The following is a 20,047-nucleotide window of genomic DNA, read 5'->3' as shown; positions in this document are numbered from 1 at the left end:
GCCAGCCTGGACTATAAAGAGAGCTCCTGGACACCCAGGGCTACACGGAGAAACCCTGTCTTGCAAAACCCTAAACGAATGAACAAACCAAAAAGTATTTTCTTTAGTTTTAGAAAGAATACAAAGGGCCGTGGGGTGTTTCACTTGGTACAGGCCTTGCCTACTATTCATAATGCTACGAGTTCTACTGTGCACACAGCTACGAGTTCTGTTCCCCACATAACCTGACTGGGGAAGGTACCGTTTGCCTGCAGTCACCGAGATAGGGTGCAGGCAGGAGGATCAGAAACTCAAGGTTGGGCTGGGGAGATGGCTCAGTGGTGAAGAGCACTGACTGCTCTCCCGGAGGTCCTGAGTTCAAATCCCAGCAATCACATGGTGGCTCACAGCCCTCTGTAATGGGATCTGATGCCCTCTTCTGGAGTGTCTGAACATAGAGACAGTGTACTCACATACAATAAATACATCTACCAAAATAATAAAGGAAGGAAGGAAGGAAGGAAGGAAGGAAGGAAGGAAGGAAGGAACTCAAGGTCATTCTTGACTATATGTGTGAGTTTGAAGTGAGCCTGAATTACATAAGAGGGAGGGCGGGAGAGAGGAAGGGGGAGACACACACACACACACACACACAGAGAGAGAGAGAGACAGAGATAGAGACATGAGAAGAATATGTTCCCAAGTCTCTTCCCCTCTAGAAGCAGCACTACCAACGTTGTCAGAAACATTCTATACAGATATCCCATAGCTGAAGAGACTCTATGTTCTCAAGTCAGGATAGAAAGCAAAGGAACTCTGGGAATCACCGACAAAGCCAACGTTGCCTTGTCGTCAGAGGTGACTGAAGTGTGTTTGCCTGAGACACGTAAGTCAGAGGCGATAAACTGTGCTTCCCGACAGCTGAGGTGCCTGTTAGAATTGGGTTGTGTGTATAAACCCTTTACCCTCGTTCCTAAGTCTGAACATAATACTCATACATAAACATTACAAGTTTCCTTATGGAAGGAAGTCCTCTTGTGCCTTGTTGTGTGTTCTACTCTTTGAGCAACTCGACCCCCCAAAAACCCCACAGATCTTGTACACAGCCACCGTGAAGACGATAAAGATGTTGGAGACACGGCTGAGTTGGTAATGGTGCCTATGCTAAAAATCCACGTTAAAAAATTGTCTTTTAATAAACTTCAACTTTACTTCATACCATCCTGCCTTGAAGTTCTTTTCTACGGCCGAGTGAAAAAGTCAAAGGTCCCGGGCTGACGATACCGTTCAGTGGTAAAGCCGGTCGGGCAAGTGGCCTGGAGCAAGAGGCAGACCAAGTTGTCCTGTGGCCAAACAGCCTGGCCTTAGAGCGCATTTGGACATGTGACTGACCCTGGTCTGGGGTCTGTGTCCTCCACTGTGGAGAGCTCTGAGACTGAAGCTCACAAGTTACTGGGTGACTGCATGTCCACTGGTGGTGTGGACAGAGGGGAAAGCAACGGTGTGGGATAAGTGAACCTGAGACCTCTGGCTCTGGGGACAATGGAATAGAATTACATTTGCTTCCACAGCAGTGCCCAGAGTCTGCTCTTTCATTTGTAAAACAGTGGTGATGATCTCCACTACGGGAGTGCAACTGAGTGAGAAAATAAACCTGGTACACTGTGTCCAGAGAAGATCTCTCTCTCTCCTCCCCACCCCCCTCTCTCCCTCTCTCTCTCCTCTCTCTCTCTCCCTCTCTCTCTCCCTCTCCCTCTCTCTCTCTCCCTCTCTCTCTCCCTCTCTCTCTCCCTCTCTCTCTCCTCTCTCTCTCCCTCTCTCTCCCTCTCTCTCTTTCTCTCCTCTCTCTCTCCTCTCTCTCTCCTCTCTCTCCTCTCTCTCTCTGTCTGTCTCTGTCTCTCTCTCTCCCTCTTTCTCTCTCCCTCTCCCTCTCTCTCCTCTCTCTCTCTGTCTGTCTCTGTCTCTCTCTCTCCCTCCCTCTCTCTCCTCTCTCTCTCTGTCTCTCTCTCTCCCTCTCCCTCTCTCCTCTCTCTCTCCCTCTCCCTGTACCCCCCCCTCTCTCTCACACACACACACACACACACACTCACACACACACAGCCACAATAAACAGGGGAAAGATGATACAAAGAAGAGGAAGGTTGTCACAGTCAAGTCTTTGCCCTGGTAAAGGGACAGGATATCAAAGTGTGTGTCTGTGTGTTCATGCATGAGTGTGTGTGCGCATGCGTGTGTGTTTGCATGTGTGTGTGTGTGTGTGTGTGTGTGTGTGTGTGTGTGTGTGTGCAGCTGCAAGAAGCAGAGGGTGGAACCCTCCCCCTGGATGAGGAAGAGACTGGCCGTACCTGCCAATCGACATGTAGAGATCCCTCTCTGAAACCGCTGGGTTGAGTTCTTAGGTTTTCCTCCAGTCTACCTCAGCGGTGGGTGATGACATAGAGCAGGCGCAGGGGCCATACTTAACCAAGACTGGAGCTCAACCTTCTCTGCGAGATGGGGCCTCACCATGTATCTGTCCTGGAACCCTGTATGTAGATCAGGCTGGCCTTGAACTCACAGAGATCCACTTGCCTTTGCCTCCTGAGCTTTGGGAATAAAGGAGTGGTACCTCGGCCATTTGTTTGTTCTGAGATAAGTCTCCACATGTTGACTAGACTGGCCTCCGCCTGCCTCTGCTGGGATTTTAGAGGATTTATTATTATTATTATTATTATTATTATTATTATTATTATTATTATCATCATCATCATCATCATCATCATCATCATCATCATCATCACCATATGTGAGTGGAGGTATGTGTCTTTGCACAGGAGTGCAGGTGCCTGCAGAGGCCAGAGGAGGCTATCAGACCCCTGGTGCTTGAGTTACAGGAGCCGTGTGACAGAGGCACTGGAGACCCAACTCAGGTTCCTGCCACAGCCGTGTGCACTCCTAACTGCTGTGCCACCTTCCCAGCTGTGGGCTTTGCCTTTTGATCTCCACTCATGTAGACTGATATTAAAAATAACAATCTGCTTAAAGTCATGGCCTACTCGGAACCAAGCACATAAAACCAATACTTTCATTAGATAGTAGAAGATATTTTTAATGTAAGGTGAGTGCTTCCTTCCCTCCCTTTTCGGTGGCGTTGGATATTGGACTTAGAGTCTCACGGATGCTTGGCAAATGTTCTGGACCCTGCCCAGTAGTGTTCGATATCAACAGCACTTTATTAGATCCAGCCATGGAGTAATTAAAGCTTATCTGCTTCTCCCACCTTCTCTGTTTGAAGGGACAGTCGTTTTTTTTTCCCCTTCTCTTCTAGGAATCAAGTGCTCTTAGTGGGCCAGGAAGCAGCCCCTTCAATATTTACGTATAGATGCATTTACTTCAGCCAACCAACCGGTGTCTGCGTTCAGACTTACGTTGGGCTGGCTACCTTTAAGGGATGGCCGAATTTAGCAAATCAGAAAACAGGCTTTTTTTTCTTCTTCTTCTTCTTCTTCTTCTTCTTCTTCTTCTTCTTCTTCTTCTTCTTCTTCTTCTTCTTCTTCTTTGCTTGTATGGATATAATGCCCTGCATGGTTTTGGTTATTTCTCTTCTAAGAACTGGTGATCTGTGCCTTCAAGTACATATGAGTAAGTCGGCTGTATCTCAGTTAACTCAGCACTGGGGAGCATAGCCACGAGGGTTGCTGAAAGCTTGAGGCCAGCCTGGTCTACATAATGAGTGTGAGTGTCAGTCGAGCCAAACCTGCATGTACACACACACACACACACACACACACACACACACACACACACAGAGAGAGAGAGAGAGAGAGAGAGAGAGAGAGAGAGAATAATCTATCTCCTCTAATACTGTATTAAGAATTGTGAGGAGGAAGGGCTGTAGCTCACTGTAGAATGTGTGTGAAGCCCCGGGTTCAATCCCCAGTAACGTATAACAACCACCACCTTCCTTTACATTTAAACCTAACATGGTAGTACACTAGGTCGGCAATTCCAGAACCCGGAGGGCTGAAGGAGGAGGGTCTCCATGAGTTTGAAAGCCTGGACTACTTAGTGAGACCCTGTCTCAGAAAAACAAAACAGTAACAAAAGGATTTTGAGGAGACTGTGTTGGGGATGGGTTCTAATGTTTTGTTTTAATTCAACTCCTAAAATCACACAGGAATCTGCATGTCTAGCCAAGGATGAGGGACCCTGTCCCCAACTGGTTTTTGATGAATTGATAAAGAGCCAGCGGCCAATGGCTGGGCAGGGTGAAAGAGGCGGGACTTTTAGGATTCCTGGGCAAGAAATATAGGAGAAAGGAGGAAGGGATTCCACCATGAAAGGGGGGTAGGGACAGACCATGCCATGATGGGGAAACAGAGATCAGAATTAAGAGCCCTCTGACATGTAAGAACCCAAGAAAGTGGCCCTAGGGAGTCACTTCCCCAATTGGGTCTGGGGTAACAAAAAATGAAATATAGATTTTAAAAGGTGTTAACCAAGAAATACCGGAGGGGAGTTTGTGCTAGTCCTGGGGAGGTTCAGAAAGTACCAACCACTGAGCTAGTAAGGCATATTAAAAATAATGCTCTGTGTGTGTGTGTGTGTGTGTGTGTGTGTGTGTGTGTGTGTGTGTGTGTTCATTTGTGAATCCAGAGAGCTCTGCTGGTGGCTAGAACCATGACCCGCCAGGCTACATAGGGCATTAACGGTTCACCTATACAGGACTGGAGAAATGATGCCACAGTGGTTAAGATCGTGCACTACTCTCAAAGAGAATCAGTTCCCAGTCCTCTCATCAGGTAGCTCATAACTCCAGCTTCGAGGAAATCCAATGACTCTGGATACCTTGGGCACCTATATGCACACACACACACACACACACACACACACACACACACACACACACACAAATGCAAGCACACAAATATGCATGTACAGACAGGGGTACACATGTACACACAGACATGCCAAATAAATCTTTCTTAGAAAACAGAAGACTTTGGAAGCCAGGTGTGGTGGCAGACATCTATCTGCAACCCTAGTTCTTGGAGACTCAGACCAAAAGGTCACAAGTTCTAACCCAGTCTGGACCATATGGTAAGATCTTGCCTGTACATAAATGAATCGAACTTTGAGATCTGGATTAAAACATCTCATGACTTCTGCTTTAGCAAGAGAATTAAATCTTATACTAAACCAGTATCTGTCAACTTCTCTTTGGCTGTTGTTCAGCAGGGACTTAGGAGATGTGAGAATGGATGAAACAAGAGACCCAAGATCCTAGTCTGTTGATCTGCCTCGACTGCCCACAGGCTGTCTTGGAATCCCTTTGTGCAAAGTCTGCATGGGTTTTGCAGGCCAAGAGAGTCCTAATCTCATGAGCCATGTGACTCAGGGTGCTTGACTCTTCTAGACCCATTTCCAGGGTCAAAAATTGATTGTGTGGAATGAGCGGCCCAGTTTCCGATTCGCTACAGGTAGTGGTGTGTGCCGGGGTGCAGCTCCACACAGCTACAGGCAGCTTGGCTCCGTTTGCCTCCTGGGCAGTCAAGGCAGATATCCCAAGGCTTAGAGCAAACAAAGTTGTTAGGACAGTCAGCCGAGCGTGGTGTGCCAACCACTGATGCCCAGATTGTTCTTAACTGATGTTTTGAGAAAGAACAATACATTCCTGTTGGCCACGGCCTACCTCTGCGTAGCTCAGCATGGAGAGCACCAACCTTGTGTTTTACAGTGTGAGGATCCTCTTGCCTTGTGGCTGCTCAAGACATCGGTGCCCTTCAGTCTCCAGTGAAGTGCGATTTGTGTAACCCAGATCGTTGGCCCCTTCTCCTTGGTGTCTTAGGTCCCTTCTGCCTGTGGCCTCTGGCTCTAAACTACTGGGAGTGAGGCCTTCCTCATATATAAAATAATACTTTGAACGATTAGCCACAGGTAAAATACAAAGGCTTGTAAGTACCCTGTGTTACGGGCTGTGATGGTTTGAATATGCCTGGCCAAGGAGTGGCACTATTAGGAGGTGTGGCCTTGTTGGAGTAGTTGTGTCACTTGGTGTGGGCTTAAGACCCTCACCCTAGCTGCCTGCAAGTCAGTATTCTCCTAGCAGCCTTCAGATGAAGATGTAGAACTCTCAGCTCCTCCTGCTCTATGCCTGCCTGGATGCTCCCATGTTCCTGCCTTGATGATAATGAACTGAACCTCTGAACGTCTAAGCCAGCCCCAATGAAATGTCGTCCTTATAAGAGTTGCCTTGGTCACGGTGTCTGTTCACAGCAGTAAAACCCTAACTATGACATGGGAAGAGCTCTGGGCTGTCCTGAGAACATCCTGTAGGAACAGACTGCAGGTGGGCAAGGATGATGTCGGCCGGGGAGAGTGAACAGCCTTCCCCACCCCAGTTAGGCTCGGCAGTGAGCTTAGACCATGCAGCAGGCTTCCTGTGGCTGGTTGTTTTTTAAAAGCTTGTTAACCTTTTCACAAAGGATACTTAAACAGTGCCTGAGGAAAAAAGGCCTCACGCTATATTAGAAAGGCACCCCTCACCTGTAGATAATGTTGGGCGACTCCAAGCCACTAGCTCAGTGTGTTCTGAGTCCCGTTTTCTGCACAGCTGAGAGGTTCATTTGTATTTGACGTCGGAGGGTTCTTTCTCATTCTGCCAATCAGAACCTACACATCTCATCCCCTCTCCCTGAGGCCCTTCCCGCAGGTCCTTGAATTGCTCTCAGCATTCCCCATGCTAGTAGCGCTCATCGGCTACTCCTGGGTTACCACTGCCTCTCCTCCTCAGTCCACCAAGGCTGGCACAAACTTGGAAGCTTTATCCTAGCCAGGGGTCGTCGAGGCACGCTCTTTTGACCCCAGCACCCAGGAGTCAGAGGCCAGGCAGGAGCTCAAGGCCAGCCCTGTCTTCGTAATGAGTTCCAGGTAATCTAGAGGTACATTTGAGACCCTGTGTCAAAACCTCAAAAACAAAACCACCTCATCCTTAGACCTGAAAGAACACCCAGGAGGACACAGGCAGCGGGAGCTAATGGAGGACATTCCAGTACTTTTCATGTTCGTAATTTGCACTTTAAACTTTTCTCTTACAAGTGATGTTTTACTAGCCAAGCAGAGGCAGCACACGCCTTTATTCCCTGGACTCAGGAGGCAGAGGCAGGAAGAACTCTGAGTTCGAGCCCAGCCTTGTCTACTAAGTGAGTTCCAGGGCAGCCAGGGCTACACAGAGAAACCCTGTCTAAAAAACAAAACAAAACAAAACAAAACAAAACAAGACTTTTAACTTTTGTTTCTGTCTGGTCCTATCCAGGCCCTCTACTGACAGTTTTAAACGGTTGGAATATTAAAAAGCCCAGTGCTTTTAAGTGGCATTATTAATTAATCCTACCAGCGGCAACCTTGTTTTTCCCAAAACCAAAATGCTAAGCCCTAACTTACTGATCCCACACAGCAACCTCACAGATGCAGTAATTTTCAAAATTGTCAGAGTCTGGTAACACCGTCTTTCTATAGAAAAGGCTCCAGCGTTTTCAAATGCTATTCACAGCTAAACTCCGGAATGGGAAGCTGGTTCTGTGCAAGAAGGAGGCAGCTCTGTGTTGTGTGGTGAATTCTATTCTTCCTTTCTCCTAGCAGATAAACATCCCCCCCCCAGGGCCTCTCACCTGCTCACAGTGCTTGGCAGCAGTGTTTCAAAATACATGATAAAAAAAAAAGCAGCAAAGAACAAAGAAATGTTTCTTACAAACACCGAATCTTCAAGGACCTGACTTACAGCACATTCTAAATGAAAGATCTCACTTTCCAGGCCCTCCGTCCACCACCACCAGATTGTCTCCAGCCAGAAGCTTCCAGTTCCTCTTAGCTCTTTTCCTCCCAACTACCTCACACTGGAGAGTGTGTCGCAAGCCGTTCTAACCAGTCCACTTCTCTGGCCACTGCCTCTACCTCGGTTCACAGCAGGAAGCGCCGGGCACCTGTCTCCCCCCCTTCCAGTCTGTGTTCTAAGACGCACATCTTGCCACTTCCCTGCCCTTCACAGAGTGACTGTGTGTGAGCCTCAATAGTGTCTGAAAATACCGGCCTTTGGGCAACCTGGGAGCCACCCCTTTGAAGAGGCCTGCCGTCTCAGCCCACAGAACCTCCCTATTCTTTCAGGCTGCAACAGTCATTCTGAATGACTCTACCTCCAGTGTCTCTGATTTAAAGAATCAACTATTGTAGCTGCCGTTTCCTGTGAACGATCCCCACACGTCTTACACCCACTGTTACCTTGAGTGCCACCTACAAATTAGGAAGACGTGTCCGTGGAGGAAAATATTTCTCAGCAGGCCCTGTTTGTCTCGAGTTGCAAGGCCTGGCCTGCTGTGGTACCTAGGAGGAAAACTGAACCCTATTCCATGCCCACAGGGTGATGTCTACAAAAAAACGGAAACACCAGAGCAAAGACAAGAGGCTGTTTTGACTTTTGATTTGGAGGGGAACTGAGGCTGCCGCCAGCGATTGCCAGTGACTGCCGTGGTTTCCAGAATGTCGTGGGCCAGCACGTGTCTAGGGGTAGTGGGTTTACAAATCCGTGAAGGAATAGTGGACTCACAGAATCAGAATCTTGGGAAACCTCATTTATTTAAGGCTGTCTTATGATTGCATTCCCGGGGGGGGGGATGAACCCCACTAAACCTTGGGGGTTTGGAGAGCAGTGTTAGCTGGCAACGTCTGAGGGAGAAACTGCTTGCAGAATTTGATTGACCACAGGAGGAAGTAGGCTAAGAAACCTGCAGCCCTGGACCACAATGTCTGCTGGCGCTTAAAATCGCTCTGTATGGAAAGAGGCCCCGCTAGTCTCGTGTGAGCTTCACGGTGGATATCGCAGGTCTGAGGCTCTTTGAAGGTGGGGTCTGTGCTTGGTGTGCGCATGTCTGTCGTGGGGAGGGGCGCATACTTACGTGTCTGCGCAAGGAAGATCCTATTGTCCAGTCCCTCCATCGCTGGGCGCCGAAAAGGAAAGAGGAAGGAAGGCAAGAGGAGAAAAAGGTGGTGATCTCTGCAGAGCCTCATTCTCATTGCTGAGTCATTCTGGCCCTGTTGGGAGAAAAAGAGTCAGCACTTCCTTCGCTAGCAGTGGGTGGTGCGGCTCTGGGGCCGCTGGGGCAGCGGTGGGGCTTCCTCTTTGGTGGAGTTCATAAGGTGCAAACTTGGCTCTTCTCCGGACCACAGGATGAACCCCGGTGCCAGCTCCTTGGTTCATCTCAGCCAAGCCAAGAGGCTGAGCACGCCAATACAGATCAGAACCGCGGTCTGTTCTACACATGTGGGACAGAGGCCGAACCTAACTCAGCCCTCCCATCACCTTCAGTCCCAAGGCCTTTTTCCTCTCCCGGAGGCCTCGACCATAGGCTTCATTAAGGTCCTGCTGACCATTAGGGCTTTCCCACACTCCTTCCCTACTGAGGCGACAGAGAGGTCAGACTGCCAACAGCACTTCCAAAGCCTGGCAGAGACCTCTGACACCGAAGCCAGGGACACTGGCTCCAGCTTCTCAGGAGGAGTCTGTGGAGTCCATGATCATTACCAAGCAAGGTTCTTCGGGGGTCAGCACACTCCGGGTAAACTCTCCAGGCTCCCTTTCTGTAGTATGGGGACGCTAGAGTTTGGAAGCACGGAAGGAAGGGTGAATTGGAGCAGCATCCTGTCCACATCCCACTGTTTCCTCTATTTCTTTGGCAAGGCTCACGGTCAGTGCTTTAAACGGCAACATATTTTTTTTTCCTTTCTCTTGTTTTGCTAAATTTTTGAGACAGGGTCTTACTATGTAGCCCTGGTTGGCCTGGAACAGTCCATTTAGACCAGACTGTCCTCAAACACAGAGATCCACATGCCTCTGCCTCCTGAATGCTGGAATTGAAGGCTGTGCCACTCTGCCTAGTCTCTTTCCTTTTCTGGTCGTGAGAACATTTTTCTTCCTGCCGAGGACCAAGGTTCAATTCCCAGCACCCACACTTCAGCTCTCAATCATCCATAACCCCAGTTCGTAGGACCTAACACCTCCTTCTCACTTTCACGGATTCCAGGCACACATGGGGCAGGCACACGGCCGTACATGTGAACGTCACACTCCTACATATAAAAGAAATCTTTAAAAATTTAAAAGAGCTACTTGCTTACTGTGTATGAATTTGAGTTTTGTCTTTCCACCATGTAAGTTCTCAGGATCAAACTCAGGCCATCGGGCTTGGCAGCAAGTGCTCTCACCCACTGAGCCATTGATGACCCCCGAAGCTTACTGTTTTTATTCTATGGGCCCATGCTTGGTTTCTAAGCCTTTTCCTAACACCTGTTTCTAAGCAGTGTGGAGACAAGGCAAGAGGGCTATGAGTTCAAGGATACCCTGGCACACATAAGATGAGTTTCTGTCTCTTTTTTTCTTTTTCTTTTTTTTTTTTCCAGAGCTAGGGACTGAACCCAGGGCCTAGCAAGCGCTCTACCACTGAGCTAAATCCCCAACCCCGAGTTTCTGTCTCAAAACATCAGCAAACAAACTCCGATTTTCCCCTCAGACAGAGTCTTGCACGGTCCCACGAGGAAGTCACTCGGTAGCCAAGCTTTGAATGCTGATCCTCCTGCCTCATCGTCTGCCTCTTCCCCCCCCTAGAGACAAGAGCTCAGGTAGCTGCTGTTGGCCTTGAGTTCCTGATCCTCCTGTCTCCAAGCCTTGGGATTATAGATGTACCAGCTCATTTCAACAATCTATCCCCCAACCCCCCACGTACCAGCTCATCCTGCCCAAATATCTACCTATCTTCCCCTCTGTTTTGGTAGGGTAGGGATGCAGCCCCACCCCATCCCCATGTCCTGGAATTTACTCTATAGACCAAGCCAGCCTCAACTCTGCCTCTAGGATTGAAGGTGTGGCCCATTACTGCCCTGCCAAATATTTTATTTTTAAGTGATTTTTTTTTCTGATAAAGGGGGCTGAACAAAGGGGAAGAGGCCTTTTGCCTCATCCCATATGGTTAAAAAAAAATACAGCAGAGAAGTAAGTAAGGCACACCTGTCCCAACACTAACTAGGCACTGGCTGATGGCCAAGGCCTTCCCCCTCCCCTCCCTCTCCCTTTCTTTCTTATTTGTTTCTTTGTTTCTCCTCCCATTCCATTCCATCCCCTCCCCTTCCTCTCCCTTTCTTCCTTATTTGTTTCTTTTTCTTTTTTTTTAATTGGTTAAGATAGTTCCTGGTTACACAAGCCGTAAGGAACATGAAATGGTTAGGGAGCAACTGAGCCAGGGTGTTCCGAAGCTTTTACATGCAGAATCACAGAGTGTACAGACCGCACTCATTATTGAATTAGAGACAAACATGACGGCCCATGTGTAGACATCAGAAGTCAGGACTGGTTAGAGAGTGAGGCAGGCATCTCTGGAGAAGCCATTAAGAGCCACCTGGAACCCTAACTCCCAGGTGCAAGGCAGATGGGTTGGGGGTGGGGTGGAGCGCAAAGCTGTAGGGAGAGGGAAGAGGGGACCAGCAGGGTCACTTGTCAGTAGCTGGCCTCCTGCTGCACACTCACTCTAAGAATGATCTCTTGTCTCTTTAAACAGTTTCACCGGTAGCCCTGGTTGGCCCGTGTTGGCTTGGAATGCACTGCAGCCTTCTTTCCTCGGCCCTTGAAGTTCCCATGCCTGGCTTAACATGGCATGGCGCTTATTGGTTTTATGGATTGAACCATGCCAGGCCAGGCAAGCACTCTCCTACTGAGCTGTAGCCATAGCTCATTTTCTACTTTGTATTTTGAGACAGACTCTAAGTTCCCCAAGCTGGCCTTGAACACATCACCCTCTGGGTGTATGAGGTTATGACCCGCTGCTACCTCACCCGACCTCTTAACCTCATGGGTGGCCTGTCCTCCTTCCCCACTTCTCACATGGGAGAGGCACAGACATGGGAGGGCAGTGCTGGTGAGTGGAAACTAATGCTCCCTGTCAGGGACAGCGGGGAGCGGCTCCTGGCCTTGCTGGTACAGTAGGTATCGAGGCAGTCTCACTATGCAGAATGTGTGCCGTCTAAGTGGTAGAGTAGCAGCAGCAGCTCTGTTTGGACAGATTACCTCATGACGAGATACAGCTTTGGTACCACCAGGTATTTCAGGGAAAAGGCTGAGGATAAAGGTTTCATGAGCAATAACCTGATTTTTAAACACCGGCTTCAGAACAGGCATGCGCAAAACACAAAGCAGGAAGAGCAGGTGAGAACTAAACACTTCAGAGTTTTGCTGATATTGCTTTGTGTGTGTGTGAGTGTGTGTGTGTGTGTCTGTGTGTATGTATGTGTATGTATATGCATGTATGTATGTGTATATGTACATGTGTGTATGTGCATGTGTGTGTCTGTGTATGTACATGTGTATGCATGTGTGTGCATGTGCATGTGTCTGTGTGTATATGTATCTGTGTGTATGTATGTGTCTGCTTATATCTGTGTCTGTCTGTCTGTGTGTATATGTATCTCTGTGTGTGTCTGTGTGTATGTATATGTGTATGTGTCTGTGTGTGTCTGTGTGTATTTATGTGTGTATGCATCTATGTATGTATATGTGTATGCATGTATGTGCATATGTGTGCATGCATGTATGTGTGTATGTAAGTGTATATGCATGTATGTGTGTATTTGCATGTGTATGTGTGTATTTATATGTCTATCTCTGTGTGTCTGTATGTGTCTATGTTTGTGTGTGTATGTATGTGCATGTGTGTGTATGTCTGTGTGTGTTTATGCATGTATGTATATGTATTATGTGTATGTGTATGTATGTGTGTATGTGCATGTGTATGTGTCTGTATGTCTGTGTGTATGTATGTTTGTGTGTCTGTGCATGTTTTTGTGTGTCTGTATGTGTATGCATGTGTGTATTGTGTATGTATTGTGTATATGTGTATGTATATGTCTATATGTATGTATGCATGTGTGTGTTGTATATGTGTGTATATATGTATATGTGTATATGTGTATATGCATATGTGTATTGTGTATGTATGTGTGTGTATATGTATGTATGTATGTGTATATGTATGTGTGTGTTATGTATGTATGTTTATGTGTGTGTATGTGTATATGTATATTTGTGTGTGTATGTGTACAAGCAGTAGTCCAGACTGTGAAGGCCCAGATAAAACTGGAGCAGTGGATAGAAGAGAAGCAAGCCGGAGGCCTGTAAAGCTAGAAAAGCCATTAAGAGAGGATTCTGAGATGGCTCTCCACTTACCATTGCTCTTCTTGCTAGAGCAAAACCCAATAATGGTTTCCTAGGTAACAGACAGAGTGGCACAGACTGACTGGAATCCCACGTGCTTCTACAGTACAGCATTGATTTGATAGGTGAGTTTGCACAGGATTTCTTAGGGTCTCACCAGTGCAGGGATGGATGCTGACCTGGGGTTACCTCCTAAAAAGTGGCCAAATTTACACCTCTATTCAATATGCAGAGCCCTTAATAAACCCTCATTTGTCTCTGTAACACACTGAAAGCGTTTCTCCAAGCCCAGGTACCTCCCAAGTATAGTTTACTATCTATGTGTTAATCAATTTTATGTGTGGCCACTTTGGCGACTATAAATAATTGAGTACTTGTAACACTAATATAGTGATCTGGTTATTGATCAGTCTGTGGCTTTTAATTTTTGCAGCTGGGCAGAACCTAGAGATTTAGTTTCAAGTTGATTCTTGAAACTAAGTATGTGGGTTTACTCATGTTACCCTCTGCAGATGAACTTAAAAACCTTTGCTTCCTGACGCTGGGGCAGAGGATCATTCCAATTAAAGAAGTCTTGGCTATCGGGGCTAGAGAAAGAGCTCAATGGTTAAAAAGCACTGTCTGCTCTCGCAGGAGACCAGAGTTTGATTTCAAGTACCCACAGGTTAACCCACAACTAGCTCTAACTCCAATTCCAAAGGTTCTGACTCCCTTTTCTAGCCTCTGAGGCCATCATACAAACACATGGTGTATAGACAGACAGACAGACAGACAGGCAAAACACCTGTGCATATAAAAGAAATGTAAATAAAAATTAAACAAGAAGAGTTCCTGGCTAGGCTGGGTAATGCATTATGACCCTGTTTCAAAAACAAGATAAGCTTTATATCCTGAACAAGGGCAACAGAACTGTGTTAGGACTGTATCGATAACCCACACCATCTACAGCTTTAGAGACCCAGGGTGACATGACTCTAGTGTTCATTGTAACTGCCATTCTGCCACCAGGGTGACCCTGGCCTCCCCAAGTTTGAAGGGCAAACTGATGTGGACATATTACTAGCCAAAGTTCAGAGTTTACATTGGGATTCACGCTTCATGCTAGCTCTGGGGTTCTCAAACTTCCGGAAGCTGCAACCCTTTAATACAGTTCTTCATGTTATGGTGACCCCCATTGTAAAGTTATTTCCATTGCTACTTCATAATTGTAATTTTGCTACTGTTATGAGTCACAACATAAATAATTTTTGGGGGGGTTGTAGATAGAGGTTTGCCACAGAGGTCGAGATCCACAGGTTGAGAACCATGGTGTCAGAATGTTCAGTGCATTTTTGAGAGGCTGAGGTGGCCTGTCAGGTTTAGCTGCCAAGCTTACAACATCAGCCCAATCTCAGGGAGCCACATAACGGAGGGGGAGAACCGACCCTACACGTTGTCTTCTAACCTCCACCCTGCCCCGTAATAAATAAATGATAAGTAAATAAATGAACGTAATTAAGACAATTTAAGTTCTGTGTTTGGCAGTGCTTAGCTTCCATCACAGCACCATAGAGCAGAGTTTCATTTCTAGAACGCCGCTTGTGTTTCACCTACTTACCCACCTTACCTCCCTGGGAAATAAACCCTGGCCACCATTCCTCCTCCTCATCCCAGCCTTGTCAATAACCGCAGTTGCTGGGTCACATGTAAGACAGTGCTTGGCTCTGTGGGGAACAGCCAGTCTGCCTCCTGAGGAGGTTGTCCTCTTTTGCACTCCCAGCTGCAGCAACAAGGGTAGTTTCTGTCGCTCTGCTTCCTCACTAGCCTTTGGTTTCGTTAGGGCTTTGGATTTTTAGCCATTGTAACGGGTGCATGTCAGTCTATCAATATTGAAGTTTGCAATTTCCTAATGACCTATGATGCTGGGTCTCTTCGTGTGCTTGCTTGCTGTCTGTACGTCCTGTTTCACCGAAATGCCTTTTCCTTTTAAGAAATCAGAGAGGCACAGACCAGTCAGAGAGGGCTTGCCTCACTGGCACAAAGCTTTGAGATGGATGCCTTGCACTGTATAAACTGTGGGATGTGTCTCACGCAGCCCAGGCTGGTCTTGAACTCACGGCGGAGTTGAGAATGACCTTCAGTTCCCGATATCCCCGTCTCAATTTTCCAAGTGCAGGGATTATAGGCACGTACGATAATTATGATAATGTAGTTGACGCCTGGCTCACTGGTTGACTTCTGAGCACCCCGAACCTGCTTCATCAAACCTATTTGACCATGGTATGTAATTATTGTATACATCGTGGGGATTAATTTACTAGTATTTTGCTGAAGACTCTGGCATCTGTGCTTATAAGGGACACTAGTGCTGGGGTCTTTTTCTCTCATCGTCCTGTTCTTGATAACAGGGTGACGCTGGTCTCAGGGTAAGTCAGGACCTGGCCCTTTGGCTTCTGTTTTCTGGAAAAGATGAGACAATCGCTGTGCGGTAGATTTGACCCAAGAGCGTATCTGGGCCTGGTACTTTCTGTTTTGAAAGGCTGTCAGTGATGAATTCGCTTTACTTCATTGATAAGGGGTGACTCCAGTTACTTGCACACAGTGGGGCTCTCCTGTCTGCGCACAGAGATCTTCTGCTGTATTGTTCTTTTGACGCGTATCAAATAGGTTATAATGCCCCTCTGCCTGGTATTAGTAATTTATAACTTTTCTCTTTCTCATATACACTATGTCTTTATTATGTTTTTATTATGTATGAGGGCAGATATGTGCTCCCGTGGCCTCTCTGATTTCCTTCATACACTGTCAGTTTGTGTGCTTTGTTAGTTTTCTATTTCATCCAAGGATTAATAAATGTTAGACAGATTAACCGGTTGGCCTGTTGTGTACGCTGAGGATGAGGCTCCACCCAGCCTTTTCCTCCTACTAATCTCACATTTGAGATTAGAACTCTCCAACTGTTTGCTTTTGCGGGTAAATCATACAGAATTCAGTTGTTTTAGTCTCTTCCTTTGCTATTATATTAAGTAATACTTGGCGCTTACTGAGCTCTAGCTGCGAATCAAGCACTGTGTGTAGTTGATTTCCTTGTAGCATCTAGACTACATCTCAAGGCCTTTGTTATCTCCAGTGTATGGATCAGAAAAATGAGGCCCAAGTAAGTGGAGGACCGGGCTGGAGAGATGACTCAGCGGTTAAGGGCACTGACTGCTCTTCCAGAGGTCCTGAGTTCAAATCCCAGCAATACATGGTGGCTCGCAACCATCTATAATGAGATCTGACGCCCTATTCTGGTGTGTCTGAAGACAGCTACAGTGTACTTATATATAATAAATAAATAAATCTTTAAAAAAAGAGTTCTGGGGTTTTGAATTAGCGATGCTTAGTCTGTGCCATCTACTTCAAGGAAAAAAAAATCTAACCACAAGGCAACTTTCATGTTTAACAACTGTTACTATTCATATAGGCATAGTAAAGTGAACAGTGAGTATATAAACACACACACACACACACACATCATACACACACATACACACACACACTTAAACACATCACACACACATACACACACACAAACACACATACACCATACACACACACAAACACACACACCATACACACAAACACACACATCATACACACACACACATAAACACACCACACACACACCACACACACATACACACACACACAGACAGACAAACACACACACACCATACACACACAAACACACACACACCATACACACACACAAACACATGCACACATTGTACACACACACACCACACCATACACACACTATACAAACACACACACACGTCATACACACACACATCATACACATACACACATCATACACACATACACACACCACACACATACACACACATACACATACCATACATACACACACACACACACACACACACACACACACACAGCCATACTAAAAATGGAATGGAAAGAGAAACTAAGAATGGAAAAAATAAGACCAAAGAACCCGGGGTGGCAGTGCACATCTTTAACCCCGGCACTTTGGAGGTAGAGACAGTAGAATCAGGAATACAGGGTCATTTCCAGCAACATAGCAGGTTTGATGTAGCCTGGGCTACATGAGTCCCTGTCTCCAAACCAATAAAACATCCTCGTTGGCTCTAGCGGACGGAGGTCTGTTTGCTTAGCCCTCTCTCTCTGCCTTGCCTCAGTATCTGATCATACACTACAGTGGGATGGCTCTCACGCTAGCCTGTCACTCATGGTAACTATAGTTCCAATAGCCCAGCCTCTAAGGCTAGCAGGCTCAGAGGGAGTCACCACCTCTGTGTGAATTAGAGATGCCAGGAGAGGATAGACAGATGGATGGAGAAGGAAAAGAAGCCCACACTCAGCCAACATCATGCCCGAAGATTGTGATGATCTGAGTGGGAAACTTTCGTTTTTCTATGATCCTCACTGGCTTCCTTGGGACCGAGCTCTAAGTTTTGCAAGTATTTCTCAAGACCGTCTGCAGTAGACTGAAACAGGCCTTCCCTTACAGGAACACACTCTTCATTTAACAAGTTAAATATAGAGCGTTAATAAATAATTCACGGCACTCAAGATGAACTCAATAACTTTAAACAGAATTTTCGAGCGGGGCGAGTAGCCAGCGTTGTTTCTGAACACAGCTCCGCTTCCTGTCTACTTTTTGCCACGTGGCCACCTTCCTCGTCCTCAGTGAAAACCCTAGCCATACAGTGCTGCTTCTCTTGGGTAAGGTTCGTTCTTTAAATAGTATACAGAACTCCCTTGCCAGGGAGACCTCCTTCTTCTTGGCAGCTCATCTGAGAGTCTTCAGCAGAGAACACTGTCCCCAGAAGAGCAGGAAATCTTAATATTCTGAGAAGCCTCATTGCTGAGTCCAAACAGTCTGCCAAAAATAATTGGTTTTATTTGCTGTGTAGAGGCTTGTCTTGTGTAAGTAGGCTTCCAAGGGCCTTTTTTGGTTCTATACTAGTTCTAATACTTGTGGAGAGACCCAGGCTCACCTACAAGGCCCTGGGGAAACAGGCCTACATTGGCGGTGAAGGGTGGGGACTGTAGGAAGGATGGTTGTAGCCTTGGGACTGGACCCAGAGTCTTACACCTGACAGGCAAGCCCTCTATGGCCGAGCTACATCCTCCTCCCCTCTCTCCTTTTGCATCTGGTCTCCCTGTGCAGCCAAAGCAGACTTGGATTTGGTATCTTCCCGCCTTGTTTGACTTACAGGCCTGTACCACTAGGTCTGACTCACAGGGAAGTTTTAACCGAACATGGCCACATTTTCCTACAAGAGGCAGGGCACAACCCCCTGTACCAAGAACACAGGACACTTATTCAAAGTCAAAAGAGGAGAGCAGGGTCAGGTCCCCCACAGGAAAGGCAGCGATGAGCAGGATCAAGACAGAAACAACAAGGGGGAGAGTGGTTGTCAGAACTGGGCCAGCCTGGTACATTCTGAAATAAGCAGGGGAAATGAAATTCAAACAGCCAACTAACCAACCACCAACACCACCATCACCATCACCAACACCACCAACACCAATACCACCATCACCAACACCACCATCACCAACACCACTACCACCACCACCACCATCACCAACATCACTACCACCATCACCAACATCACCATCACCAACACCACCAACACCAACACCACCATCACCAACACCACCATCACCAACACCACCATCACCACCACCATCACCACCACCACCATCACCAACACCACCATCACCAACACCACCATCACCAACACCACTACCACCACCACCACCATCACCAACATCACCATCACCACCACCACCACCACCACCACCATCACCACCACCATCACCACCACCACCACCACCACCACCACCACCACCACCACCACCACCACCATCACCAACACTAACAACAACACAAAGAGCCTCAAACAAGGCTAGACCCTGGGAGACTCTCTGGATGCCCAACGTGGTTGGTAGGGCTATAGTAGTGTGTGTTCCTTAGTCTGCAATTTATGTTCAAGGACAGAAACACAACTCCCTAATGAACAACGCATGAACTACTGTGGGCCAGGGGTGTGAGGTCTATCTGTATCTTTAAGAAAGGTCAGAAATGCTTATACATAAAGGCCATCCTTTTAATCTTTGGTTTTGCAGAACTGCCAATATTGCAGGTTTTCTCGCCATTGTAACGGTGATATGCGTGACACGTGGGCTGGTGACCGTGGGATGGCAGAACAAGGGGACATGATGATGACACAAGAGGGGCCCCCAGGCCAGAACTGCACGCAGGGAAGTACATGAGTTCCCTGGTGTCCCGTTTGCCGGTGCTGCAGCAGGGACGGCCACAGGTAGCTGCCTGTAAAATATGGCTCCCTCTTTACTTTCTCTGGGAATGGAGCCAATTGCTTGACCTTCCTGAGCCTTTACCTATAAAGCTGAGAAGAGGTTTACTTTACAAGGATGTCATGAAGACGAAATGAGGACAAGGGGAAAGGGTCACACCTTGACGCAGACATATTAGCTGGCTGCCGACCCCTAGAGTAGGTGTTAAAGTAATGCGGTAAGTCAAACAGCTCTGGGCAGCCTGTAAGCCAGGGGAGACTGTGGAGAGACTGCACACAAGGGGACAAGGGATGGAGTAGGCACCAAAGTGCCAGGATGTCTCAGGTGTCAGAGCAGCCCCAAAGCTCCAGCCTGCTGCAGCCTACACCGCATGCTTTCCGTGTGAAGGAGAGACTCTAGTGGGTTTTCCTGAAGGTCATTCTGAGCGGAAACGACTCCGGCCCTAACAGACCCAGTTCCACAGAGCTAAGCAGTCTGCATACGCAAACAGCTTCACTGATGCTC

At 47.2% G+C, this 20,047-nt stretch overlaps 1 protein-coding gene across 4 annotated transcripts in view; it reads right to left on the bottom strand.

The window, feature by feature from the left end:
- Nucleotides 1–20,047, bottom strand: part of Pced1b (PC-esterase domain containing 1B) — a 134,029-nt gene that overhangs the window by 14,236 nt on the left and 99,746 nt on the right. For all 4 annotated transcript variants that reach the window (XM_087557571.1, XM_087557570.1, XM_087557572.1 and 1 more), the window contains exon 4: nucleotides 8,910–9,045. The gene's annotated coding sequence lies outside the window, so the exon portion shown is untranslated. The remainder of the gene's footprint in view (nucleotides 1–8,909; nucleotides 9,046–20,047) is intronic.

This window comes from Rattus norvegicus, chromosome 7 (genome assembly GCF_021556685.1).
Source record: "Rattus norvegicus strain SHRSP/BbbUtx chromosome 7, alternate assembly SHRSP_T2T, whole genome shotgun sequence".
Taxonomy (NCBI): Eukaryota; Metazoa; Chordata; class Mammalia; order Rodentia; family Muridae; genus Rattus; species Rattus norvegicus.
This window is presented reverse-complemented; position numbering and strand designations above follow the sequence as displayed.